Source organism: Rattus norvegicus, chromosome 10 (genome assembly GCF_036323735.1).
Source record: "Rattus norvegicus strain BN/NHsdMcwi chromosome 10, GRCr8, whole genome shotgun sequence".
NCBI classification, from domain to species: Eukaryota; Metazoa; Chordata; class Mammalia; order Rodentia; family Muridae; genus Rattus; species Rattus norvegicus.
In genome coordinates, this window is record NC_086028.1 from 2,152,501 (window position 1) to 2,179,376 (window position 26,876).

At 41.3% G+C, this 26,876-nt stretch overlaps 1 protein-coding gene and 1 pseudogene across 2 annotated transcripts in view; both read left to right on the top strand.

Annotated features, from left to right (window-relative positions):
* A930007A09Rikl (RIKEN cDNA A930007A09 gene like) overlaps window positions 1-27 on the top strand; it is a 5,486-nt gene extending 5,459 nt beyond the window's left edge. Inside the window, exon 1 of the mRNA XM_063270062.1 lies at window positions 1-27. This exon is cut by the window's left edge and continues 5,459 nt beyond it. The gene's annotated coding sequence lies outside the window, so the exon portion shown is untranslated.
* The window catches only part of Abcc1-ps1 (ATP binding cassette subfamily C member 1, pseudogene 1), a 107,980-nt pseudogene that overhangs the window by 3,659 nt on the left and 77,445 nt on the right, over window positions 1-26,876 (top strand). Inside the window, exon 2 of the transcript XR_005490606.2 lies at window positions 25,689-25,865. The product of XR_005490606.2 is annotated as an ATP binding cassette subfamily C member 1, pseudogene 1 (transcript). The remainder of the gene's footprint in view (window positions 1-25,688; window positions 25,866-26,876) is intronic.

A 26,876-nucleotide genomic window follows, 5' to 3' on the forward strand; every position in this document is an offset into this window, starting at 1 on the left:
ATAGTGCATACAATGTTAATCCCAGCATTTGAGAGACATGGGTTGATAATGCCAACTCAGACTAGTATAGTCAGCAAAACTTTCAATCACCATATATAAAGAAATGAAGACATTCCATGATAAAGACAAATTAAGCAGTGTATGTATGTATGTATGTATGTATGTATGTATGTATGTATGTATGTATCTATCTATCTATCTATCTATCTATCTATCTATCTATCTAGTTATCTATCTCTATCTACCTAAATCCAGGCCTTACATAAGGTGCTATGCCAGGGGCCAGCCCTGGTACTTCTTTTTTTTTAAAATTAATTTAAGGCTTTATAAAATTAAAACTTTAAAATATTGAAGAAAGAAGTTTAAGAATACACTAAAAGAGGGAAAGATTTCCTATGTTCATGGATCAGTTGGATTAATATTGTGAATATGGCCATCCTACCAAATGTTTTTTTAAAAAAACCCTAGACTTGAAGAAAATAAACAACTCAATTAAAATGGGTTGCACAACCATATAGAAGAGTTCTTCAAAGATAAAACATAAATGGCTGAGAAACACCTAAAGAAAATTTCAACAGCCTCGCCATTAGAGAAATGCAAACTAAACTATAAGTTGTCACTATTTGTCTCTATGCATGCTTTTGTATTTACTATAAATTTGCACATAAAACCAATAGAGAATGCACTGACTGTATTTACAGTTGGCTTATCTAATGAGAAGGCAGCATATGTAATTGGATCACATTTATTCTCTTCAGTTTCCCCCTGCTTTAGCACAGATTAGTGAATTATGTGCTGTAGTCACTGTTGTTGAAATATTGAAAAATCAAGCTTTCAATTTGTATATTGATAGTGTTTATGTGGCATGAATAATAGCCCCTTTGGGCACTGCTGCTTTTGTAGCCCCTATCTCCATTGTTCAAGAGTATCTATTAGAATTACAAACCTTATTATGGCAGAGGAAACATCCCTTATTTGTTGGCCATACAAGACCCATCCCTCCTTACCAGGACCTGTGGTGAATGGTAACCATCTTGCAGACATGCACACTCATCCTCTTGTAGCTTTGAATACTGCAGTGTCAGCCCTTGAGAAGGCTATAAGTCTACATAAACGTTTTTATCTTAATGCGGGCTCCTTAAGGTTTCATTGTAAAATTACCAAAGAACAAGCTACCAATATTGTTACACATTGCCCCTTGTGTGCTGAATTTATATCCTCCCCTAACTTGGGGACGAATCCCAGGGGGTTAGTACCCAATGATGTTTGGCAAATGGATGTTATCCATTTTCCTTCTTTTGGAAAGTTACAATTTGTTCATGTATCTATTTCAGTCTGATATTTGCCTCTGCTCATAGGAGAGAAAAATTAAGGGATGCTAAAAATCATTGCCTACAAGCCTTTGCATTTATGAATACCCCTTGTCAGATTAAAACTGATAATGGGCCAGCATAAACCAGCAAGGGGTGTGCTGGGTTCTGTCATGATTATAATATTGTACATAAAACGGTTATTTCCTATAATCCACAAGGCCAAGGTATTGCAGAACATGCTCATTGCTCTCTCAAAGTGTATTTCAATAAAATAAAAATGAGGGAGCATCTGTCTTCCCATGCACATTTATCTCTTGTTCTTTACATTTGAATTTTTTTTTTAAATTGTGAATTCTAAAGGACGCTCAGCAGTGGATGACACTGGTGAGCTCCATTGGAGTGACATGGCATGGAAAGACCTCATCACCGGTACATGGAAGGGACCTGATCCTGTCTTGGTTAGGGCCGGAGGCTCTGTCTATATTTTTCCCCAGGATGCTGAGACTCCTGTGTGGGTGCCTGAGCGTTGTGTTCATCCTTCATCACTATGGGTCCCGACCCAGGAGGAGACCGTTTGGGCATTCGTGAAGAACCTACGGATACTCATGCCAGTGGGGATGGGTGGTCCTGTCTGGCCTGCCTTCTTGGCTACCAATGTGTCTCTGGGAATGGCAGCCATTGGAGTTGATGAGGAGCGAGCTAACATAACTGGGATTTTTGGGGTTTCTGAGTCCTTCTGTTTCACTACAGTGAAAAACGTTTTCTTGTTGTCGAATAATTCCTCCATTTTTCTTTGTGGTTTGGAATGGTACTAATGCTGGAGATAGTCTTAACTGTTCTTCGCAGGAATGCCATCTACGAAGCTGCTGGGGATCAGAGGACTCTGCCCTGGTTATGTGGATCCCAGGCATAGTTCCATTGCCTGTCACTCATTAGGGAGAAAATCAGCTGATCCTGACCCGTCATAAGAGAGACTTTGGCATTATCACTGCAATTACAACAGCCATCGCCACTGCAGCTACTGAGGCTGCAGTGTCCAGGACGGCCCTCTCCCAGTCTCTCCCAATTGTTACGGCAAGCACGGTGAATAAACTTTCAGGAGAAGTTGCTGAAGCACTTTCCACGCAAAATAATTTGAATGATTTCATACAATTGGGAATTCTAAATTTAAGTCAACAGACAGCGCTTTTACAGGAACAGCTTGATTTCTTATGGGAGACTCACATGGCCTCCTGTTCTCCTATTTTCATGCATGTTTTGAACTCCACCTAGAGTTCAAAACCTTACATTGGCCCTTTCTCAGCTTAATAATTACTTGAAAGGCCATTGGAATGAAAATTTACCAATCTCACCACTCAATTGACTATGAAAATTATCCAAATCAATGAAATTCCAGTTCCTCCAGTGTCTGGAGATACTTTGCTTAAAGTCCTTAAATGTGTGGATTCATTTCTGGGTCTTCAGTTCTATTCCACTGGTCTACTTGCCTGTCCCTGCACCAATACCATACAGTTTTTCTTAATCACTATTGCTCTGTAATACAGCTTGAGGTCAGGGATGGTGATTCCCCCAGAAGTTGTTTAGTGTTGAGGATAGTTTTCGTTATCCTGGGATTTATTTGTTATTTCAAATGAATTTGCAAATTGCTCTTTCTAACTCTATGAAGAATTGAGTTGGAATTTTGATGGGGATTGCATTGAGTCTGTAGATTGGGCAGTTTTACTATATTAATCTTGCCAATCCATAAACATGGGAGGCCTTTCCATCTTCTGAGATCTTCAATTTCTTTCTTCAGAGACTTGAAGTTATGTTCATACCGATCTTTCACTTGATTGGTTAGAATCACAAGGAAGTATTTTAACGTTATTTGGGACTATTGTGAAGGGTGTCATTTCCCTCATTTCCTTCTCAGCCTGTTTATCCTTTGAGAAGAGGAAGGCTACTGATTTGTTTGAGTTAATTTTATACCCAGCCACTTTGCTGAGGTTGTTTATCAGGCTTAGTAGTTCTCTGGTGGAACTTTTGGGGTCCCTTACATATCATCTGCAAATAGTGATATTTTGACTTCTTCCTTTCTAATTTGGATCACTTTGACCTCCTTTTATTGTCTGATTGCTCTGGCTAACACTCTGAGTACTATCTTGAATAAGTAGGGAGAGAGTGGGCAGCCTTTTCTATTGCCTGATTTTAGTGGGGTTGCTTCAAGTTTCTCTTCATTTAGTTTGATGTTGGCTACCGGTTTGATGTATATTGCTTTTACAGTCTTTAGGTATGGGTCTTGAATTCCTGATCTTTCTAAGACCTTTAACATGAAGGGGTGTTGAATTTTGTCAAATGCTTTCTCAATATCTCATGAAATGATCATGTGGTTTTTTTCTACGAGTTTCTTTATATAGTGGGTTATGTTGGTGGATTTCTGTATACGGAACCATTCCTGCATCCCTGGGATGAAGCTTACTTGATCATGATGGATGATCTTTTTTTTTTTTTGTAGGATTTCAAACTTTTTTTTTTATTATTAACTTGAGTATTTCTTATATATATTTCGAGTGTTATTCCCTTTCCCGGTTTCCGGGCAAACATCCCCCTAATCCCTCCCCCTACCCTTCTTTATGGGTGTTCCCCTCCCCGTCCTCCCCACATTGCCGCCCTCCCCCCAACAATCTAGTTCACTGGGGGTTCAGTCTTAGCAGGACCCAGGGCTTCCCCTTCCACTGGTGCTCTTACTAGGATATTCATTGCTACCTATGAGGTCAGAGTCCAGGGTCAGTCCATGTATAGTCTTTAGGTAGTGGCTTAGTCCCTGGAAGCTCTGGTTGCTTGGCATTGTTGTACATATGGGGTCTCGAGCCCCTTCAAGCTCTTCCAGTTCTTTCTCTGATTCCTTTAACGGGGGTCCTGTTCTCAGTTCAGTAGTTTGCTGCTGGCATTCGCCTCTGTATTTGCTGTATTCTGGCTGTGTCTCTCAGGAGCAATCTACATCCGGCTCCTGTCGGCCTGCACTTCTTTGCTTCATCCATCTTGTCTAATTGGATGGCTGTATATGTATGGGCCACATGTGGGGCGGGCTCTGAATGGGTGTTCCTTCTGTGTCTGTTTTAATCTTTGCCTCTCTATTCCCTGCCAAGGGTATTCTTGTCCCCTTTTAAAGAAGGAGTGAAGCATTCACATTTTGATCATCCGTCTTGAGTTTCATTTGTTCTATGCATCTACGGTAATTCAAGCATTTGGGCTAATAGCCACTTATCAATGAGTGCATACCATGTGTGTTTTTCTGTGATTGGGTTACCTCACTCAGGATGATATTTTCCAGTTCCAACCATTTGCCTACGAATTTCATAAAGCCGTTGTTTTTGATAGCTGAGTAATATTCCATTGTGTAGATGTACCACATTTTCTGTATCCATTCCTCTGTTGAAGGGCATCTGGGTTCTTTCCAGTTTCTGGCTATTATAAATAAGGCTGCGATGAACATAGTGGAGCACGTGTCTCTTTTATATGTTGAGGCATCTTTTGGGTATATGCCCAAGAGAGGTGTAGCTGGATCTTCAGGCAATTCAATGTCCAATTTTCTGAGGAACCTCCAGACTGATTTCCAGAATGGTTGTACCAATCTGCCATCCCACCAACAATGGAGGAGTGTTCCTCTTTCTCCGCATCCTTGCCAGCATCTGCTGTCACCTGAGTTTTTGATCTTAGCCATTCTCACTGGTGTGAGGTAAAATCTCAGGGTTGTTTTGATTTGCATTTCCCTTATGACTAAAGATGTTGAACATTTCTTTAGGTGTTTCTCAGCCATTCGGCATTCCTCAGCTGTGAATTCTTTGTTTAGCTCTGAACCCCATTTTTTTAATAGGGTTATTTGTCTCCATGCGGTCTAACTTCTTGAGTTCTTTGTATATTTTGGATATAAGGCCTCTATCTGTTGTAGGATTGGTAAAGATCTTTTCCTAATCAGTTGGTTGCCGTTTTTTCCTAAGCACAGTGTCCTTTGCCTTACAGAAGCTTTGCAGTTTTATGAGATCCCATTTGTCGATTCTGGATCTTAGAGCGTAAGCCATTGGTGTTTTGTTCAGCAAATTTTTTCCAGTGCCCATGTGTTCCAGATGCTTCCCTAGTTTTTCTTCTATTAGTTTGAGTGTATCTGGTTTGATGTGGAGGTCCTTGATCCACTTGGACTTAAGCTTTGTACAGGGTGATAAGCATGGATCAATCTGCATTCTTCTACATGTTGACCTCCAGTTGAACCAGCACCATTTGCTGAAAATGCTATCTTTTTTCCATTTCATGGTTTTGGCTCCTTTGTCAAAAATCAAGTGACCATAGGTGTGTGGGTTCATTTCTGGGTCTTCAATTCTGTTCCATTCGTCTATCTGTCTGTCTCTGTACCAATACCATGCAGTTTTTATCACTATTGCTCTGTAATACTGCTTGAGTTCAGGGATAGTGATTCCCCCTGAAGTCCTTTTATTGTTGAGGATAGTTTTAGCTATCCTGGGTTTTTTGTTATTCCATATTAATTTGCAAATTGTTCTATCTAACTCTTTGAAGAATTGGATTGGTATTTTGATGGGGATTGCATTGAATCTGTAGATTGCTTTTGTTAAAATGGCCATTTTTACTATATTAATCCTGCCAATCCATGAGCATGGGAGATCTTTCCATCTTCTGAGGTCTTCTTCAATTTCCTTCTTCAGAGTCTTGAAGTTCTTATTGTACAAATCTTTTACTTGCTTGGTTAAAGTCACACCGAGGTACTTTATATTATTTGGGTCTAATGAAGGGTGTCGTTTCCTTAATTTCTTTCTCGGCTTGTTTCTCTTTTGTGTAGAGGAAGGCTACTGATTTATTTGAGTTAATTTTATACCCAGCCACTTTCCTGAAGTTGTTTATCAGCTTTAGTAGTTCTCTGGTGGAACTTTTGGGATCACTTAAATATACTATCATATCATCTGCAAATAGTGATATTTTGACTTCTTCTTTTCAGGTCTGTATCCCCTTGACCTCCTTTTGGTGTCTGATTGCTCTGGCTAGAACTTCAAGAACTATATTGAATAAGTAGGGAGAGAGTGGGCAGCCTTGTCTAGTCCCTGATTTTAGTGGGATTGCTTCAAGTTTCTCTCCATTTAGTTTAATGTTAGCAACTGGTTTGCTGTATATGGTTTTTACTATGTTTAGGTATGGGCCTTGAATTCCTCTTCTTTCCAGGACTTTTATCATGAAGGGGTGTTGAATTTTGTCAAATGCTTTCTCAGCATCTAATGAAATGATCATGTGGTTTTGTTCTTTCAGTTTGTTTATATAATGGATCATGTTGATGGTTTTCCGTATATTAAACCATCCCTGCATGCCTGGGATGAAGCCTACTTGATCATGGTGGATGATTGTTTTGATGTGCTCTTGGATTCGGTTTGCCAGAATTTTATTGAGTATTTTTGCGTCGATATTCATAAGGGAAATTGGTCTGAAGTTCTCTTTCTTTGTTGGGTCTTTGTGTGGTTTAGGTATAAGAGTAATTGTGGCTTCGTAGAAGGTATTTGGTAGTGATCCATCTGTTTCAATTTTGTGGAATAGTTTGGATAATATTGGTATGAGGTCTTCTATGAAGGTCTGATAGAATTCTGCACTAAACCCGTCTGGACCTGGGCTCTTTTTGGTTGGGAGACCTTTAATGACTGCTTCTATTTCCTTAGGAGTTATGGGGTTGTTTAACTGGTTTATCTGTTCCTGATTTAACTTCGGTACCTGGTATCTGTCTAGGAAATTGTCCATTTCCTGCAGATTTTCAAGTTTTGTTGAATATAGGCTTTTATAGTAAGATCTGATGATTTTTTGAATTTCCTCTGAATCTGTAGTTATGTCTCCCTTTTCATTTCTGATTTTGTTAATTTGGACACACTCTGTGGGTCCTCTCGTTAGTCTGGCTAAGGTTTATCTATCTTGTTGATTTTCTCAAAGAACCAACTTTTGGTTCTGTTGATTCTTTCTATGGTCCTTTTTGTTTCTACATGGTTGATTTTAGCTCTGAGTTTATTTATTTCCTGCCTTCTACTCCTCCTGGGTGTATTTGCTTCTTTTTGTCCTAGAGCTTTTAGGTGTGCTGTCAAGCAGGTGACATATGCTCTTTCCTGTTTCTTTCTGCAGGCACTCAGCGCTATGAGTTTTCCTCTTAGCATAGCTTTCATTGTGTCCCATAAGTTTGGGTATGTTGTACCTTCATTTTCATTAAATTCTAAAAAGTCTTTAATTTCTTTCTTGACCAGGTTATCATTGAGTAGAGCATTGTTCAATTTCCACATATATGTTGGCATTCTTCCCTTATTGTTATTGAAGACTAGTTTTAGGCCGTGGTGGTCTGATAGCACGCATGGGATTATTTCTATCTTTCTGTACCTGTTGAGGCCCGTTTTTTGACCAATTATATGGTCAATTTTGGAGAAAGTACCATGAGGAGCTGAGAAGAAGGTATATCCTTTTGCTTTAGGATAGAATGTTCTATAAATATCTGTTAAGTCCATTTGGCTCAAGACTTCTCTTAGTCTGTCTACGTCTCTGTTTAATTTCTGTTTCCATGATCTGTCCGTTGATGAGAGTGGGGTGTTGAAATCTCCTACTATTATTGTGTGAGGTACAATGTGTGCTTTGAGCTTTAGTAAGGTTTCTTTTACGTATGTAGGTTCCCTTGTATTTGGGGCATAGATATTTAGGATTGAGAGTTCATCTTGGTGGATTTTCCCTTTGATGAATATGAAGTGTCCTTCCTTATCTTTTTTGATGACTTTTAGTTGAAAATTGATTTTATTTGATATTAGAATGGCTACTCCAGCTTGCTTCTTCCAACCATTTGGTTGGAAAGTTGTTTTCCAGCCTCTCACTCTGAGGTAGTGTCTGTCTTTGTCTCTGAGCTGTGTTTCCTGTAGGCAGCAGAATGCAGGGTCCTCGTTGCATATCCAGTTTATTAATCTATGTCTTTTTATTGGGGAGTTGAGGCCATTGATGTTGAGAGATATTAAGGAATAGTGATTATTGCTTCCTGTTATATTCATATTTGGATATGAGGTTATATTTGTGTGCTTTTCTTCTCTTTGTTTTGTTGCCAAGACGATTAGTTTCTTGTTTCTTCTAGGGTGTAGCTTGCCTCCTTATGTTGGGCTTTACCATTTATTATCCTTTGTAGTGCTGGATTTGTAGAAAGATATTGTGTAAATTTGGTTTTGTCATGGAATATCTTGGTTTCTCCATTTATGTTAATTGAGAGTTTTGCAGGATACAGTAACCTGGGCTGGCATTTGTGTTCTCTTAGGGTCGGTATGACATCTGTCCAGGATCTTCTGGCTTTCATAGTCTCTGGCGAAAAGTCTGGTGTGATTCTGATAGGTCTGCCTTTATATGTTACTTGACCTTTTTCCCTTACTGCTTTTAATATTCTTTCTTTATTTTGTGCGTTTGGTGTTTTGACTATTATGTGACGGGAGGTGTTTCTTTTCTGGTCCAATCTATTTGGAGTTCTGTAGGCTTCTTGTATGCCTATGGGTTTCTCTTTTTTTAGGTTAGGGAAGTTTGGGGTTGGGGATTTGGCTCAGAGTTAGAGCGCTTGCCTAGCAACCTCAAGGCCCTGAGTTCGGTCCCCAGCTCCGAAAAAAAGAAAAAAAAAGAAAAAAAAAGGTTAGGGAAGTTTTCTTTTATGATTTTGTTGAAGATATTCACTAGTCCTTTGAGCTGGGAGTCTTCACTCTCTTCTATACCTATTATCCTTAGGTTTGATCTTCTCATTGAGTCCTGGATTTCCTGTATGTTTTGGACCAGTAGCTTTTTCAGCTTTACATTATCTTTGACAGTTGAGTCAATGATTTCTATGGAATCTTCTGCTCCTGAGATTCTCTCTTCTATCTCTTGTATTCTGTTGGTGAAGCTCGTATCTACAGCTCCTTGTCTCTTCTTTTGGTTTTCTATATCCAGGGTTGTTTCCATGTGTTCTTTCTTGATTGCTTCTATTTCCATTTTTAATTCCTTCAACTGTTTGATTGTGTTTTCCTGGAATTCTTTCAGGGATTTTTGTGTCTCCTCTCTATGGCCTTCTACTTGTTTATTTATGTTTTCCTGGAATTCTTTCAGGGATTTTTGCGATTCCTCTCTGTAGGCTTCTACTTGTTTTTTAAGGGAGTCTTTCTTGAAGTCCTCCAGCATCATGATCAGATATGATTTTGAAGCTAGATCTTGCTTTTCTGGTGTGTTTGGATATTCTGTGTTTGCTTTGGTGGGAGAATTGGGCTCCGATGATGCCATGTAGTCTTGGTTTCTGTTGCTTGGGTTCCTGCGCTTGCCTCTCGCTATCAGATTATCTCTAGTGTTACTTTGTTCTGCTATTTCTGACAGTGGCTAGACTGTCCTATAAGCCTGTGTGTCAGGAGTGCTGTAGGTCTGTTTTCCTGTTTTCTTTCAGCCAGTTATGGGGACAGAGTGTTGTGCTTTCGGGCGTGTCGTTTTTCCTCTCTACAGGTCTTCAGCTGTTCCTGTGGGCCTGTGTCTTGAGTTCACCAAGCAGGTCACTTGCAGCAGAAAAGTTGGTCTTACCTTTGGTTCCGATGCTCAGGTTTGCTCGTGGGTCGTTGCTTATGAGCTCTCTGAGGCGGCAGCAACCAGGAAGATCTGCGTTGCCCTTTCCGGGAGCTTCCATGCACCAGGGTTCCAGATGGCGTTTGGTGTTTTCGTCTGGCGTCAGAGATATGTGCAGAGTGCAGTCTCTTCTGGTTTCTCAGGCGTGTCTGCCTCTCTGAAGGTTTAGCTCTCCCTCCCCCGTGATTTGGGTGCAGAAAACTGTTTATCCGGTAGGTCCCTTCAGGTTCTGGCGGTGTCTCAGAGGCAGCGGTCCTGCTGCTCCTGGGCCTTCCTCTACGGGAACCCAGAGGCCTGTATACAGTTTCCTCTTGGGCCAGGGATGTGAGCAAGGGTGGGCAGTGTTGGTGGTCTCTTCCGCTCTGCAGCCTCAGAAGTGCCTACCTGACCAGGCGGTGAAGTCTCTGTCCCACGGGGTTTTGGATGATCATTGTGATGTGTTCTTTGGATTTGGTTTGTGAGAATTTTATTGAGTAAGTTTATGTTGATATTCACAAGGGAAATTGGTCTGAAGTTCTCTTTTTTTGTTGGGTGTTTGTGTGGTTTCAGTATAAGAATAATTGTGGCTGCATAGAAGGAATTCAGTAGTGCTCCGTCTGTTTCAATTTTGTGGAATAGTTTGGACAGTATTGGTATAAGGTCTTCTATGAAGGTCTGATAGAATTCTGCACTGAACCCATCTGGACCTGGGCTCTTTTTGGTTGGGAGACCTTTCATAACTGGTTCTATTTCATTAGGAGTTATGGGACTGTTTAGATGGTTTATTTGTTCCTGATTTAACTTTAGTACCTGGTATCTGTCTAGAAAATTGTCCATTTCCTCCAGATTTTTCAGTTTTGTTGAATATAAGCTTTTGTAATAGAGTCTGATGATTTTTTTAAAAATTTCTTCAGATTCTGTTGTCATGTGTTCCTTTTCGTTTCTGATTTTGTTAATTTGGATACACACCCTGTGACCTCTGGTTTGTCTGGCTAAGGGTTTATCTATCTTCTTGATTTTGTTAAAAAACCAGCTCCTGGTTTTGTTGTTTCTTTGTATGGTCCTTTTCATTTCTACTTGGTTGATTTCAGCTCTGGGTTTGATTATTTCTTGCCTTCTACTCCTCTTGGCTTTATTTATTTCTTTTTGTTCTAGAGCTTTTAGATGTGTTGTCAAGCTGCTGACATATGCTCTCTCCTATTTTTTTTTGCAGGCACTCAGAGCTATGAGTTTTCCTCTTAGTACCGCTTTCATTGTGTCTCATAGGTTTGGGAATGTTGTATCTTCATTTTCATTAAATTTTAAGAAGTCTTTAATTTCTTCTTTATTTCTTCCTTGGCTAAGTTGTCCTGGAGTTGAGCATTATTCAACTTCTCTCTCTCTCTCTCTCTCTCTCTCTCTCTCTCTCTATATATATATATATATATATATATATATATATATATATATATATATATGGGCTTTCTGTCATTAGTGTTGTTATTGAAGAGTAGTCTTAGTGTGTGGTGTTCTGATAGGATGCGTGGGATTATTTCTATCTTCATGTATCTGTTGAGGCCTGTTTTGTGACTGATTATATGGTCAATTTTGGAGAAGGGTTCGTGAGGTGCTGAGAAGAAGGTATATTTTTTAATTTTAGAATGGGATGTTCTATAAATATCTGTTAAATCCATTTGGTTCATAACTTCTGTTAGTTTCTCTATGTCTCTGTTTAGTTTCTGTTTGCATGATCTGTCTATTGATGAGAGTCGGGTGTTGAAATCTCCTACTATTATCATATGATGTGCAATGTGTGCTTTGAGCTTTAATAAGGTTTCTTTTATGAATGTAGGTGCCCTTGAATTTTGGAGCATACATATTTAGGATTGAGACTTCATCTTGGTGGATTTTTCCTTTGATGTATGTGAAGTGTCCTTCCTTATCTTTTTTGATGACTTTTGGTTGAAAGTCAATTTTATTTGATATTAGAATGGCAACTCCAGCTTGTTTCTTCGGGCCATTTGCCCGGAAAGTCATTTTCCAGCCATTTACTCTGAGGTGGTGTCTTTCTTTGTCTTTGAGGTGTGTTTCCTGCATGCAGCGAAATGCTGGATCCTCTTTATGTATCCATTCTCTTAGTCCACGTCTTTTGATTAGGGAATTGAGTCCATTGATGTTGAGAGATATTAAGGAGTAGTGATTGTTGTTTCCTGTTATTTTCATTGTTAGAGTTGGAATTGTTTGTTTGTCTCTCTTTTGGTTTCATTGCAAGGAAATTATGTTCTTGCTTTCTGTATGGTGTAGTTTCTCTCTTTCTTTTTGAGTTTTCCCATCTCTTATCCTTTGTAGTGTTGGATTTGTATAAAGATATTGTATAAATTTGGTTTTGTCATGGAGTATCTTGGTTTCTTAATCTACGTTAACTGAAAGTTTTGCTGGATACAGTAACTTTGGCTGGCATTTGTGTTCTCTTAGGGTCTGTATGACATCTGTCCAGGATCTTCTGGCTTTCATAGTCTCTGGTGAGAAGTCTGGTGTAATTCTTATAGGTCTGCCTTTATATGTCACTTAACATTTTCCCTCACTGCTTTTAATATTCTTTCTTTGTTTTTTTGCATTTGGTGTTTTAACTATTATGTGACAGGAGGAATTTCTTCTCTTCTGGTCCAATCTATTTGGAGTTCTGTAGGCTTGTTGTATGTTCATGGGCATCTCTTTCTTCAGGTTAGGAAAATTTTCTTCTATAATTTTGTTGAATATATTTACTGGACCTTTAAGTTAGGAGTCTTCACTTTCCTCTATGCGTATTATCTTTAGGTTTGATCTTCTCATTGTGTCCTGGATTTCCTCTATGTTTTGAGCTAGGAGCTTTTGGTGTTTTACATTATCTTTGAAAGTTGTTTTGATGTTTTCTATGGTATCTTCTGCTCCTGAGATTCTCTCTTCTATCTCTTGTATTCTGTTGGTGGTGCTTGTATCTACGGCTCCTTGTCTCTTCTTTGTTTTCTATATCCAGGGTTGTCTCCCTTTGTGCTTTCTTTATTGTTTCTATTTCCATTTTCAATTCCTTCACCTGTTTGTTTGTGTTTTCATGTTATTATTTCATTTATTTTTGTTTCTTCTCTAAGGGCTTCTACTTGTTTACTTGTGTTTTCTTGCATTTCTCTAAGGGAGTTCTTTATGTCTTTCTTAAATTCCTCTATCATTATCAAAAAATGTGATTTTAAATCTCAATCTTTCTTTTCTGGGGGTTTGGATATCTAATATTTTCTTTGGTAAGAGTACTGGGCTCTGATGCTGCCAAGTAGTTTTGTTTTTTGTTGTTTAGTTTCCTGCGATTGCCTCTTGCCATTGTGTTGTCTCTGGTGTTTGCTTGTTTTGCTGTTTCTGAGAATGACTTGACCCTGCTTTAGGCCTCTGTGTCAGCACTCCTGTAGAACTGTTTTCCTGTTTTCTTTCAGCCTTTCCTGAGAGCAGGTGCTCTGATTTCAGGTGTGTCAGCACTCCTGGAGACTGTCTTCCAGCTCTAGTTGCAGGCAATAACCAAAGGGCCCTGCCCCTGATTTGTTCTGTATGTCCTTGCACCATGAGGGCACAGGTGGCACTATGCAATTCCCTTTTCGGTCTGGACTGTTGACTTCTCAGGCATATCCACACTTCTGAGGATCCAGCTCTCTTTCCCAGGGGATTTGGGTGCAGTGAGCTGTTTTGCCAGTTCTCTTCATTCCTGGGCGCAAAGCAAAACTGTGGCTGTCTGTTCCTATATCCTTGTGTCCAGAGGCACTGTGCAGTTTCCCCTTGGACCAGGGATGTGGGCAGAGGTATGCAGAGGTGGTAGTCTGTCCTGTGGCCTTAGAATGTCTGCACTCCTGGATGACCTGCTTTCTTCCCCACAGGATTTTCCATTCTATACATTCTATAGGTGAATTTTTATTTCCTCTTCCTCCTTTTTTTTTAAAGTAAGAGGCTTAAATAACTCTGGTGTGAACTTTTACCTGAACCACATTTCCAGGTTCTGTCTGTTTTATTTCCTTCTGTGTTTTGCTTAAGGTGCTTTTCTAGTTGTTTGCTTGGTGCCTCCCCTGTCCCTGGTTAAGAGAAGAGAAGAGAAAAGAAAAATATGAGAGTGTACTGATAAAGATACCTGTCTCAAAAAACCAAAAGAACCCTGCAAGACAGAATTTTATGGGCACATAATTTCTTAGGGCTGGGTCAAGGGCAAGGGGACACATATTGCAGGGTGATCAACTTGATGGTGGAATAGAGTGTTCATTCAGTAGCCTGGGTCACATAGACCTATCTCCAGCTGGGTTTGTGTCAGGGCAGTCAGGTCCCTGGAGAGTTCTGAGCTAAATCAGGTTTGAGTTCTGAGGATCTCTGGTTAAGAGAGAGCCCTGGGGAAGGAAGACCAGGTGATTGGAGTCTTGGGTTGGTGACAGTGAATCCTTTGCACAGGCCTAGAAGCCTAGAAGTGGCAGCCACAGTTCTTGCCTTCTATAGTAGCTGATGTTGAGGCTGGATGAAGCAAATATTGAGAGGCTCCACATCTTGTCCCAGCTGTGCTCAGGGCCACTGTGGGCTGTGAGGAGAGATGGCTGGTGAGATGGCTGGCTCTCCCTGGCTGTAGGTTCATGTTCCCAGTTTTCCCTTTGGAAGTCCCTTCCTGCCCCTTCTGGCACATCTCTGAGGCAAGGCATACATCTTTGCATTTCCCCTTCTTCAGGGAAATGCTCTCTTCTGTACCTCTCTTTCTTTCCTGAAGGCATTTCAGCTGATATGCCTTGTGCAGGAGCTAATCTCTAGCCTGAGCCTTTCCTGCTCCTTAGACATTGTCTGCACCAGTGGTGTGTGGCTATGGTGACAGTGGCTTTTAGTAGCCCTGTGGGATTAAGCTCTTCTGTATACTACCTGCTTGGTTCTTGCCAGAATCTTCCAGGCCTTTCATCTTTCTGACCAACATATTGAAAATCAGCTGAAGCTCATAGGACATCACATGAGGTTAAGGTCTTAAGTTGGAGTCCACATTCATCTGGTCTGAAAGCCAGGGCTCTATCTGGGCTGCTGCTGACTAAGAAAACCATGGACTGTTGCTAAAACAAAACACAAAAAAAAAAAACAAACAAACAACCCAACCAATCATCCAACCATGGGAGTAGAGATAGCTCAGTCAGTAAAGTGTTTGCTATGTAAGTTTGAGGACTTGAGTTCAAACCTTGGTAACCAAGTAAAAAGCCAAGTGTGTTGGTGGGAGTTTGCAATCCCAGTTCTGATGAGTTGCAGACAAGAGAATGCTAATTGGTGAGCTCCAGGAAAGTGAGCTTTGGCATCCATACACACATGTGCACATTCACATATACACACAGTATAGGGAATAGTGCTGGAGAGGGAAGAGGTGGGTTTAGATGTTAGTTTACTTAACCATTACCAGCTACTTGCTAGGTGAGGGCGGGGAGAGTCAAAGTCAGTGAATACTGAGGCCTGAGTGTGGAGTTCCTAGTGCCCCTGCTTATCTGTGGCTCTTGGATGCGTTCTCAGTGTGCCTCATCCTGGAAATGGATTATAATGAGTTCTACAGGAAAGCAATTGAGTTATCACCTGAGCCATTTCCCCAGTCCACCTGTGCCATCTATTGATACAAGGATGTGAGTCTGAGTCTTCCTTCAAGTATTCAATAGTGGACTACCTTGTTTACTTCATTTGTCATAAAGAAAGGAAGTTAAACTTTGGTGGGAGATCTGCCCCTGTAGGACTGCAAGACTCAGAATCTTGTGAATACCTGGGGCTTGGGAGGTGGTTGCTCTGTGTAAGCCCATGGAGCTTGTTTTGAGGGTTTTGTTTGTCTTTGTTATACACCCTCCTCCCTATACCAGGAATAGAATCCAGGGCCTTGTGCACTGTAGTCAAGGACTTCATCACCAAGCTGCATCCCCAGTTCTCTTTCCATCTTTTATTGTACACATTTTAGTTTCTGTGTGTGAGTGTAAAGGTCAGTGTGTGGGAGTGGGTTCTTCCCGCCTCTAGGTTCTGGGGAGAGCAAACTCAGATCCTTAGGCTCAGTGGCAAGTGGCGTTGCCTGTTGAGCCATCTCATGGCCCTGACTTTTATTTTCTGACAAGTTTCACAAAGTTGCCCAGCCTGGCCTTAAACCCATTCTGTAGTCTAGGCAGGTCATGAATTCTCAATCTTCTGCCTCTGTTGTGGTTTGCCCGGGAGTTATCTGTATTTGGATGCCCCAAGGACAGCCACTTAGTCACTACTCAGGACACAGGTGACTTCACCAGAACCTTCTCCCCATTGAATTTGTAAAATACAGGTGAGGGAAGGAACAGGATAGAAGGAGGCCTGTCATTGGATGAGAAGGAAGGATGGGCGGGAGAAGAGTTTGAAGGAAGAGGAGGAGACCGAAACGGAAGGGAGGAGGAGAGGAGGGAGAGAGAGAGAGGCTATGGCAGGTGGCTTTAAGATTCTGCTCCGTGTATTTACAGGTTGTTATTAATATTCTTAAGGGATGGATGGTATTGGACTTTGTATGTTTAGGTGGGCAATTTTATCTTACCATTTGGGTCAAAGATTATTATGTTGTGTGTTCTTTTATTTGACAGTTTGTCTGTAGGAAAGTATGAGACACTGGGCCGCCATGGAATTGGAATGTGTGCTTCTGGCAAGATATCCAGCAGATACCTTGGGGCACTGCAGTGCTGGACTTAGTGGGGATAAAAGACAGTGATACTTTTTAAACTTTTTTTATATTTTTACAACAACATGCCTCAATTTCCCACGCTGGAGTGGCAGGATAGTACCAGCAGCTGGCCTACACTTTTTTATTTTTATTTTTATTTTTTTATTTTTAGGAGTGAGGGAGGGGATTAAATGGACATCTAAAGGACAAGTACTTCGTCAGGGTTTTCCATAAAACTGAGCCGGAAACTATTAAATGGGGATATCTTAGATTGTTTCAATCTTTTTTTTTTAAATTTATTTAATACTTAATAATAATTCTTTGGTTTCCGGGCAAACATCCCCCTCCCCCCTCTCCTTCCTTATGGGTGTTCCCCTCCCAACCCTCCCCCCATTGCGCCCTCCCCCCAACAGTCTAGTTCACTGGGGGTACAGTCTTAGCAGGACCCAGGGCTTCCCCTTCCACTGGTGCTCTTACTAGGATATTCATTGCTACCTATGGGGTGAGAGTCCAGGGTCAGTCCATGTATAGTCTTTAGATAGTGGCTTAGTCCCTGGAAGCTCTGGTTGCTTGGCATTGTTGTACATATGGGGTCTCGAGCCCCTTCAAGCTCTTCCAGTTCTTTCTCTGATTCCTTCAACGGGGGTCCTATTCTCAGTTCAGTGGTTTGCTGCTGGCATTCGCCTCTGTATTTGCTGTATTCTGGCTGTGTCTCTCAGGAGCAATCTACATCCGGCTCCTGTCGGTCTGCACTTCTTTGCTTCATCCATCTTGTCTAATTGGGTGGCTGTATATGTATGGGCCACATGTGGGGCAGGCTCTAAATGGGTGTTCCTTCAGTCTCTTTTAATCTTTGCCTCTCTCTTCCCTGCCAAGGGTATTCTTGTTCCCCTTTTAAAGAAGGAGTGAAGCATTCACATTTTGATCATCTGTCTTGAGTTTCATTTGTTCTAGGCATCTACGGTAATTCAAGCATTTGGGCTAATAGCCACATATCAGTGAGTGCATACCATGTATGTCTTTCTGTGATTGGGTTACCTCACTCAGGATGATATTTTCCAGTTCCAACCATTTGCCTACGAATTTCATAAAGCTGTTGTTTTTGATAGCTGAGTAATATTCCATTGTGTAGATGTACCACATTTTCTGTATCCATTCCTCTATTGAAGGGCATCTGGGTTCTTTCCAGCTTCTGGCTATTACAAATAAGGCTGCGATGAACATAGTGGAGCACGTGTCTTTTTTATATGTTGGGGCATCTTTTGGGTATATGCCCAAGAGAGGTATAGCTGGATTCTCAGGCAGTTCAATGTCCAATTTTCTGAGGAACCTCCAGACTGATTTCCAGAATGGTTGTACCAGTTTGCAATCCCACCAACAATGGAGGAGTGTTCCTCTTTCTCCACATCCTCGCCAGCATCTGCTGTCACCTGAGTTTTTGATCTTAGCCATTCTCACTGGTGTGAGGTAAAATCTCAGGGTTGTTTTGATTTGCATTTCCCTTATGACTAAAGATGTTGAACATTTCTTTAGGTGTTTCTCAGCCATTCGGCATTCCTCAGCTGTGAATTCTTTGTTTAGCTCTGAACCCCATTTTTTAATAGGGTTATTTGTTTCCCTGCGGTCTAACTTCTTGAGTTCTTTGTATATTTTGGATATAAGGCCTCTATCTGTTGTAGGATTGGTAAAGATCTTTTCCCAATCTGTTGGTTGCCGATTTGTCCTAAGCACAGTGTCCTTTGCCTTATAGAAGCTTTGCAGTTTTATGAGATCCCATTTGTTGATTCTTGATCTTAGAGCGTAAGCCATTGGTGTTTTGTTCAGGAAATTTTTTCCAGTGCCCATGTGTTCCAGATGCTTCCCTAGTTTTTCTTCTATTAGTTTGAGTGTATCTGGTTTGATGTGGAGGTCCTTGATCCAATTGGACTTAAGCTTTGTACAGGGTGATAAGCATGGATCGATCTGCATTCTTCTACATGTTGACCTCCAGTTGAACCAGCACCATTTGCTGAAAATGCTATCTTTTTTCCATTTCATGGTTTTGGCTCCTTTGTCAAAAATCAAGTGACCATAGGTGTGTGCGTTCATTTCTGGGTCTTCAATTCTGTTCCATTGGTCTATCTGTCTGTCTCTGTACCAATACCATGCAGTTTTTATCACTATTGCTCTGTAATACTGCTTGAGTTCAGGGATAGTGATTCCCCCTGAAGTCCTTTTATTGTTGAGGATAGTTTTAGCTATCCTGGGTTTTTTGTTATTCCAGATGAATTTGCAAATTGTCCTGTCTAACTCTTTGAAGAATTGGATTGGTATTTTGATGGGGATTGCATTGAATCTGTAGATTGCTTTTGGTAAAATGGCCATTTTTACTATATTAATCCTGCCAATCCATGAGCATGGGAGATCTTTCCATCTTCTGAGGTCTTCTTCAATTTCTTTCTTCAGTGTCTTGAAGTTCTTATTGTACAAATCTTTTACTTGCTTGGTTAAAGTCACACCGAGGTACTTTATATTATTTGGGTCTATTATGAAGGGTGTCGTTTCCCCTATTTCTTTCTCGGCTTGTTTCTCTTTTGTGTAGAGGAAGGCTACTGATTTATTTGAGTTAATTTTATACCCAGCCACTTTCCTGAAGTTGTTTATCAGCTTTAGTAGTTCTCTGGTGGAACTTTTGGGATCACCTAAATAAACTATCATATCATCTGCAAATAGTGATATTTTGACTTCTTCTTTTCCGATCTGTATCCCCTTGACCTCCTTTTGTTGTCTGATTGCTCTGGCTAGAACTTCAAGAATATATTGAATAAGTAGGGAGAGAGTGGGCAGCCTTGTCTAGTCCCTGATTTTAGTGGGATTGCTTCAAGTTTCTCTCCATTTAGTTTAATGTTAGCAACTGGTTTGCTGTATATGGCTTTTACTATGTTTAGGTATGGGCCTTGAATTCCTATTCTTTCCAGGACTTTTATCATGAAGGGGTGTTGAATTTTGTCAAATGCTTTCTCAGCATCTAATGAAATGATCATGTGGTTTTGTTCTTTCAGTTTGTTTATATAATGGATCATGTTGATGGTTTTCCGTATATTAAACCATCCCTGCATGCCTGGGATGAAGCCTACTTGATCATGGTGGATGATTGTTTTGATGTGCTCTTGGATTCGGTTTGCCAGAATTTTATTGAGTATTTTTGCGTCGATATTCATAAGGGAAATTGGTCTGAAGTTCTCTTTCTTTGTTGGGTCTTTGTGTGTTTTAGGTATAAGAGTAATTGTGGCTTCATAGAAGGAATTCGGTAGTGCTCCATCTGTTTCAATTTTGTGGAATAGTTTGGATAATATTGGTATGAGGTCTTCTATGAAGGTTTGATAGAATTCTGCACTAAACCCGTCTGGACCTGGGCTCTTTTTGGTTGGGAGACCTTTAATGACTGCTTCTATTTCCTTAGGAGTTATGGGGTTGTTTAACGGGTTTATCTGTTCCTGATTTAACTTTGGTACCTTGTATTTGTCTAGGAATTGTCCATTTCCTGTAGATTTTCAAGTTTTGTTGAATATAGGCTTTTATATTAAGATCTGATGATTTTTTGAATTTCCTCTGAATCTGTAGTTATGTCTCCCTTTTCATTTCTGATTTTGTTAATTTGGACACACTCTCTGTGTCCTCTCGTTAGTCTGGCTAAGGTTTATCTATCTTGTTGATTTTCTCAAAGAACCAACTTTTGGTTCTGTTGATTCTTTCTATGGTCCTTTTTGTTTCTACTTGGTTGATTTCAGCTCTGAGTTTGATTATTTCCTGCCTTGTACTCCTCCTGGGTGTATTTGCTTCTTTTTGCTCTAGAGCTTTTAGGTGTGCTGTCAAGCAGGTGACATATGCTCTTTCCTGCTTCTTTCTGCAGGCACACAGCGCTATGAGTTTTCCTCTTAGCACAGCTTTCATTGTGTCCCATAAATTTGGGTATGTTGTACCTTCATTTTCATTAAATTCTAAAAAGTTTTTAATTTCTTTCTTTATTTCTTCCTTGACTAGGTTATCATTGAGTAGAGCATTGTTCAATTTCCAAGTATATGTTGGCATTCTTCCCTTATTGTTATTGAAGACCAGTTTTAGGCCGTGGTGGTCTGATAGCACGCATGGGATTAATTCTATCTTTCTGTACCTGTTGAGGCCCGTTTTTTGACCAACTATATCGTCAATTTTGGAGAAAGTACCATGAGGAGCTGAGAAGAAGGTATATCCTTTTGCTTTAGGATAGAATGTTCTATAAATATCTGTTAAGTCCATTTGGCTCATGACTTCTCTTAGTCTGTCTACGTCTCTGTTTAATTTCTGTTTCCATGATCTGTGCATTGATGAGAGTGGGGTGTTGAAATCTCCCACTATTATTGTGTGAGGTGCAATGTGTGTTTTGAGCTTTAGTAAGGTTTCTTTTACGTATGTAGGTGCCCTTGTATTTGGGGCATAGATATTTAGGATTGAGAGTTCATCTTGGTGGATTTTTCCTTTGATGAATATGAAGTGTCCTTCCTTATCTTTTTTGATGACTTTTAATTGAAAATTGATTATATTTGACATTAGAATGGCTACTCCAGCTTGCTTCTTCTGACCATTTGGTTGGAAAGTTGTTTTCCAGCCTCTCACTCTGAGGTAGTGTCTGTCTTTGTCTCTGAGGTGTGTTTCCTGTAGGCAGCAGAATGCAGGGTCCTTGTTGCGTATCCAGTTTGTTAATCTATGTCTTTTTATTGGGGAGTTGAGGCCATTGATGTTGAGAGATATTAAGGAATAGTGATTATTGCTTCCTGTTATATTCATATTTGGATGTGAGGTTATGTTTTTGTGCTTTTCTTCTCTTTGTTTTGTTGCCAAGACGATTAGTTTCTTGCTTCTTCTAGGGTATATCTTGCCTCCTTATGTTGGGCTTTACCCTTTATTATCCTTTGTAGTGCTGGATTTGTAGAAAGATATTGTGTAAATTTGGTTTTGTCATGGAATATCTTGGTTTCTCCATCTATGTCAATTGAGAGGTTTGCAGGATACAGTAACCTGGGCTGGCATTTGTGTTCTCTTAGGGTCTGTATGACATCTGTCCAGGATTTTCTGGCCTTCATAGTCTCTGGCGAAAAGTCTGGTGTGATTCTGATAGGTCTGTCTTTATATGTTACTTGACCTTTTTCCCTTACTGCTTTTAATATTCTTTCTTTATTTTGTGCGTTTGGTGTTTTGAATATTATGTGATGGGAGGTGTTTCTTTTCTGGTCCAATCTATTTGGAGTTCTGTAGGCTTCTTGTATGTCTATGGGTATCTCTTTTTTTAGGTTAGGGAAGTTTTTTTCCATGATTTTGTTGAAGAAATTTACTGGTCCTTTGAGCTGGGAGTCTTCACTCTCTTCTATACCTATTATCCTTAGGTTTGATCTTCTCATTGAGTCCTGGATTTCCTGTATGTTTTGGACCAGTAGCTTTTTCTGCTTTACATTATCTTTGACAGTTGAGTCAATGATTTCTATGGAATCTTCTGCTCCCAAGATTCTCTCTTCCATCTCTTGTATTCTGTTGGTGAAGCTTGTATCTAAAGCTCCTTGTCTCTTCTTTTGGTTTTCTATAGCCAGGGTTGTTTCCATGTGTTCTTTCTTGATTGCTTCTATTTCCATTTTTAATTCCTTCAACTGTTTGATTGTGTTTTCCTGGAATTCTTTCAGGGATTTTTGTGTCTCCTCTCTATGGGTTTCTACTTGTTTATTTATGTTTTCCTGGAATTCTTTCAGGCATTTTTGCGATTCCTCTCTGTAGGCTTCTACTTGTTCTCTAAGGGAGTTCTTCACGTCTTTCTTGAAGTCCTCCAACATCATGATCAAATATGATTTTGAAACTAGATCTTGCTTTTCTGGTGTGTTTGGATATTCCATGTTTATTTTGGTGGGAGAATTGGGCTCCGATGATGCCATGTAGTCTTGGTTTCTGTTGCTCGGATTCCTGTGCTTGCCTCTCTCCATCAGATTATCTCTAGTGTTACTTTGTTCTGCTATTTCTGACAGTGGCTAGACTGTCCTATAAGCCTGTGTGTCAGGAGTGCTGTAGACCTGTTTTCCTGTTTTCTTTCAGCCAGTTATGGGGACAGAGTGTTGTGCTTTCGGGCGTGTAGTTTTTCCTCTCTACAGGTCTTCAGCTGTTCCTGTGGGCCTGTGTCTTGAGTTCACCAGGCAGGTCACTTGCAGCAGAAAAGTTGGTCTTACCTGTGGTCCCGAGGCTCAAGTTTGCTCTCGGGGTGCTGCCCAGGAGCTCTCTGAGGCGGCAGCAACCAGGAAGATATGCGCCGCCCTTTCCAGGAGCTTCTGTGCACTCGGGTTCCAGATGGCGTTTGGTGTTTTCCTCTGGCGTCCGAGATGTGTGTGCAGAGTGCAGTCTCTTCTGGTTTCCCAGGCGTGTCTGCCTCTCTGAAGGTTTAGCTCTCCCTTCCACGGGATTTGGGTGCAGAGAACTGTTTATCCGGTCTGTTTCCTTCAGGTTCCGGCGGTGTCTCAGGCGCGGGGGTCCTGCTGCTCCTGGGCCCTCCTCTACGGGAACCCAGAGGCCGTATACAGTTTCCTCTTGGGCCAGGGATGTGAGCAGGGGTGGGCAGTGTTGGTGGTCTCCTCCGCTCTGCAGCCTCGGGAGTGCTGGCCTACACTTTAAATAAACCTATGACTGGCCACTTTGAATTCTAGAAATTACCTTACACAGACAGATGCATGCTTGCCATACGGGACCTGCTGTGTTCTTTATGTCATGCTGTGTTGTTTATTTGCAGGGTTGGATGGAGTGAGGGAGTGGGAGGTGGAATCAAAGATTGCCATGTGTAGTTTGACATAGTGGTTGTTTCCATGAACAAGGGCACTCTTAATCAAATGAGGAAAACAGGGCATGACAGCAGGGGACTGCCTTCTATCGGACCACAGAACATTCCCAGGGTTTTTGTTACAGATGCACCAGGTGTCTTCTGTATCAACGACAAGGTAGCAACAGGAAGTTGACGATGGTTGGCTCTAGAAAAAAAATACCAGGGCACTGGGAATGGTTAGAAACAGCTTAGGGCAAAACCTCTCATGTTTCTCTCTCTCTTCCTTTCTCTTAACCCCTTCTCTCCCTCTCGTCTTTCTCACTTCCTTCTTTTTTCCTTTCACCCTTTCTCTTTCTTCCCCTTTCCCTCCCTCTCTCCAAAAGAAATGAAAATGTCAAGAATTAGGCATATCTTGTCAGTGATTTCTCTAGGCCAGTGTGGTTGCACATGCCTTTATTCCCAGCATTCTGAAGCAGAGGCAGGCAAATCACTTTGAGTTTGAGGCTATCATGGTCTACATAGTGAGCCAGAGCCAGAGCCAGAGAGCCAGAGAGCCCGAGAATGCCAGAGAAAGAGCCAGAGAGAGCCAGAGAGAGAGAGCCTGTGAAGGACCAGAAAGTACCAAAAGAGAGAGAGGGGTTGTAGGTAAATTGTTGTGTGCCTGGATAGGTAATGGATGGTTGTACAGGTGGAGAGGTAGACACACAGACAGGTAGGAGACAGGGTCGTGATGGGTAGGCATGCGGGATATGTGGATATAGTAGCAGCCTGCTGTCGTGGGAGGATTGTGCAGATCCAGTAGCTGGGTTTGAATGCTACTCCAGTGGTCCAAGCACTGAGTAACACGCTCTGCGTTGCCATCAAAAAGAGGAGATGGTGGGGTTGGGGATTTAGCTCAGCGGTAGAGCCCTTGCCTAGGGAGCACAAGGCCCTGGGTTCGGTCCCCAGCTCCGGAAAAAAAGAAAAAAAAAAAAGAGGAGATGGTAAAGGACTGAATTCATAGTCTTAAAGGAGAGGACATTTTATTATTTCATTTTATATTATTTTTTTAGACAGGGTCTCACTAGTATTCCTGGCTATCCTGGTACTCAACTATGTTGTCTAGGCTGGTCTCAGGCTCACAGAGGCTCACTTGCCTCTGCCTCCCAAGTACTGGGATTAAAGGTGTGACCATCACATGCAGCCCAATGGTTTATGTATTACATTAGAATTGTGACTTCAGTAAGATGGTTCAGTGGATAAAGGTGCTGTCACACACACACACACACACACACACACACACACACACACACACACACACACACTCAGTAAAATGTTAGAAGTTGTGTTGTATTGCCAGGTGTGGTGGTGCACATCTTTAATCCCAGCACTTGTGAGGCAGAGGTAGGTGGATCTCTGTGAGTTCAAGGTCAGCCTGGTCTACATAGTAAATTCTAGGGTAGTAGGGATGTTACAGAAAGAAATCCTGTCTCAAAAAAACCCAAACAACAACAGCAAAAGTTGTGCTGTGTAAACATATGTGGCTCACATGTTTATGTATACATGTGGAAGCCAGAGGACATCCTCAATTGTCATTTTAACTGTCATTCAAAAATCAAATGTCTTTGATTTAAAAATAGTATAATTTAATATATATGAGTACACTGCTCCTCTCTTCAGACACACCAGAAGAGGGCACCAGATCCCATTACAGATGGTTGTGAGCTACCATGTGGTTGCTGGGAATTGAACTCAGGACTTCTGAAGGAACAGTCAGTGCTCTTAACTGCTGAGCCATCTCTCCAGCCCAAACTTTTTTTTTAAGTGTGGGTTCTGGGCTTGAACTCGGATCCTAATGCTTGCTCAACAAGTGTTTACCCACTGAGCCATCACCTCTGCTCCCGACAGTACCATTTTCTGTGAACATCTAGCATCGGAATGCACACATAGTACTGGCATTTGGGCATTATGTGTGCTGAACCATCAAGGTAAAGGTCTGGGGTCTTTAGTGTATGAAGCAAGCATGCAAATGATCTGTATGATGCCCAGGTTCTTCAGGTTCGAGGGATCAAGGTCCCCTCAGGTGACAGCCTCCCCCATCTTGTGAGCAGGGGACTTGCAGCAGCCCTAAGACCACCTCTTCTTTGCTCCTGTGACTTGGTGTTCAAGCTCTCTGGTCACTGACCCTTTGAAGTTTGCATACTTGTGCGAGATCCCTGGATATAGGAATCATGATCTATTTCTTTGAACCTACAGCAGCAGGATTGGAATCCTGTGAGTCCCTGTTCCTTCATTGTGTGACAGCGCCCTTTGCATGTGCTTGTGTTCCCAGGATTGGAATGTCACATGGCACACCAGCAACCCTGACTTTACCAAGTGCTTTCAGAATACGGTCCTCACATGGGTGCCTTGTTTCTACCTCTGGTCCTGTTTCCCCCTCTACTTCCTCTATCTCTCTCGACATGACCGGGGCTACATCCAGATGACACACCTCAACAAAGCCAAAACTGTAAGTCACCTGGTGTCCCTCTGGGGTGGGGCATCCAGATACTTGTGTAGCACAGGTTAGCCTTGTGTAAAGAAGACAGAAGAATGTGCTAGATCAAGGCTGGGAATTTGGAGGCAAGCATATTCATATCATATTCATATCAGGCCACAGGACATTTGAGTGAAATCCTTAACCTCCATTGCCTCAGTTTCCCTGTGTTTACACTGGGGAAGATGGAAACTTTCTCAGGGGAGTCTCATAAGCTCTTTGTTTACTAAAGCAATTTCCTTGTATTTATTTATTTTGGCTGTGGAAGTATTTTCAGGGCCGAGAGGATGGCTCACTGGATAAAGTACTGCGCAATGTGAGGACCAGAATCCCTGTGAACATTGAGGTGGAAACAGAAATTCCCTGGGCAGGCTGGCTAGCCAGACTATCTGGAAAGGGATCCCAGGCTCAAATAAGAGACACTGAGTCAGGAGTAGAGTGAAAGGTGCCTCAGTGGGCACCTGTACCTACACACATGTGTGTCTCCCCACACAAGTACAAACATGACATTAACATGCTGAAAAGGTTATGGTCCTGAAATTATTTTAGGTTATAGGGAGACTGCAAGAATAATACCAGAGCCTGTGCTGGCCCCTCTGCCTGAGGCTCCTATTGGCCAGCCTTTCCACTCCTGTCATTTGTTTCTTTCTTAGTCTCTGCTTTCTCCATATGTACATATTTCGGTCATTTTTTTTTTTAATTTGGCCATCAGTGAAGAGGTGACATGCCCTTGTGTTCTCTAATTCTTTATTTTTATTTCTTTGAGGCAGGTTCCTACTTTGGAACCCAGGCTGGCCTGAGATCCCCTGCCTTTGCCCCTTCCTTCATTCTAGGGTTTCAGATCACTATGCCTGGCTTGTCCATCATTCATTAGTGTTTCTTTCCTCAAATTGGACTGTTCTTTTATTAAGTATCACCAGTGACAGGTAGGGATAGAACCATCTTGGAGTTGTGACTAGAGGTCAGATTCTGAGCAAGGTACTA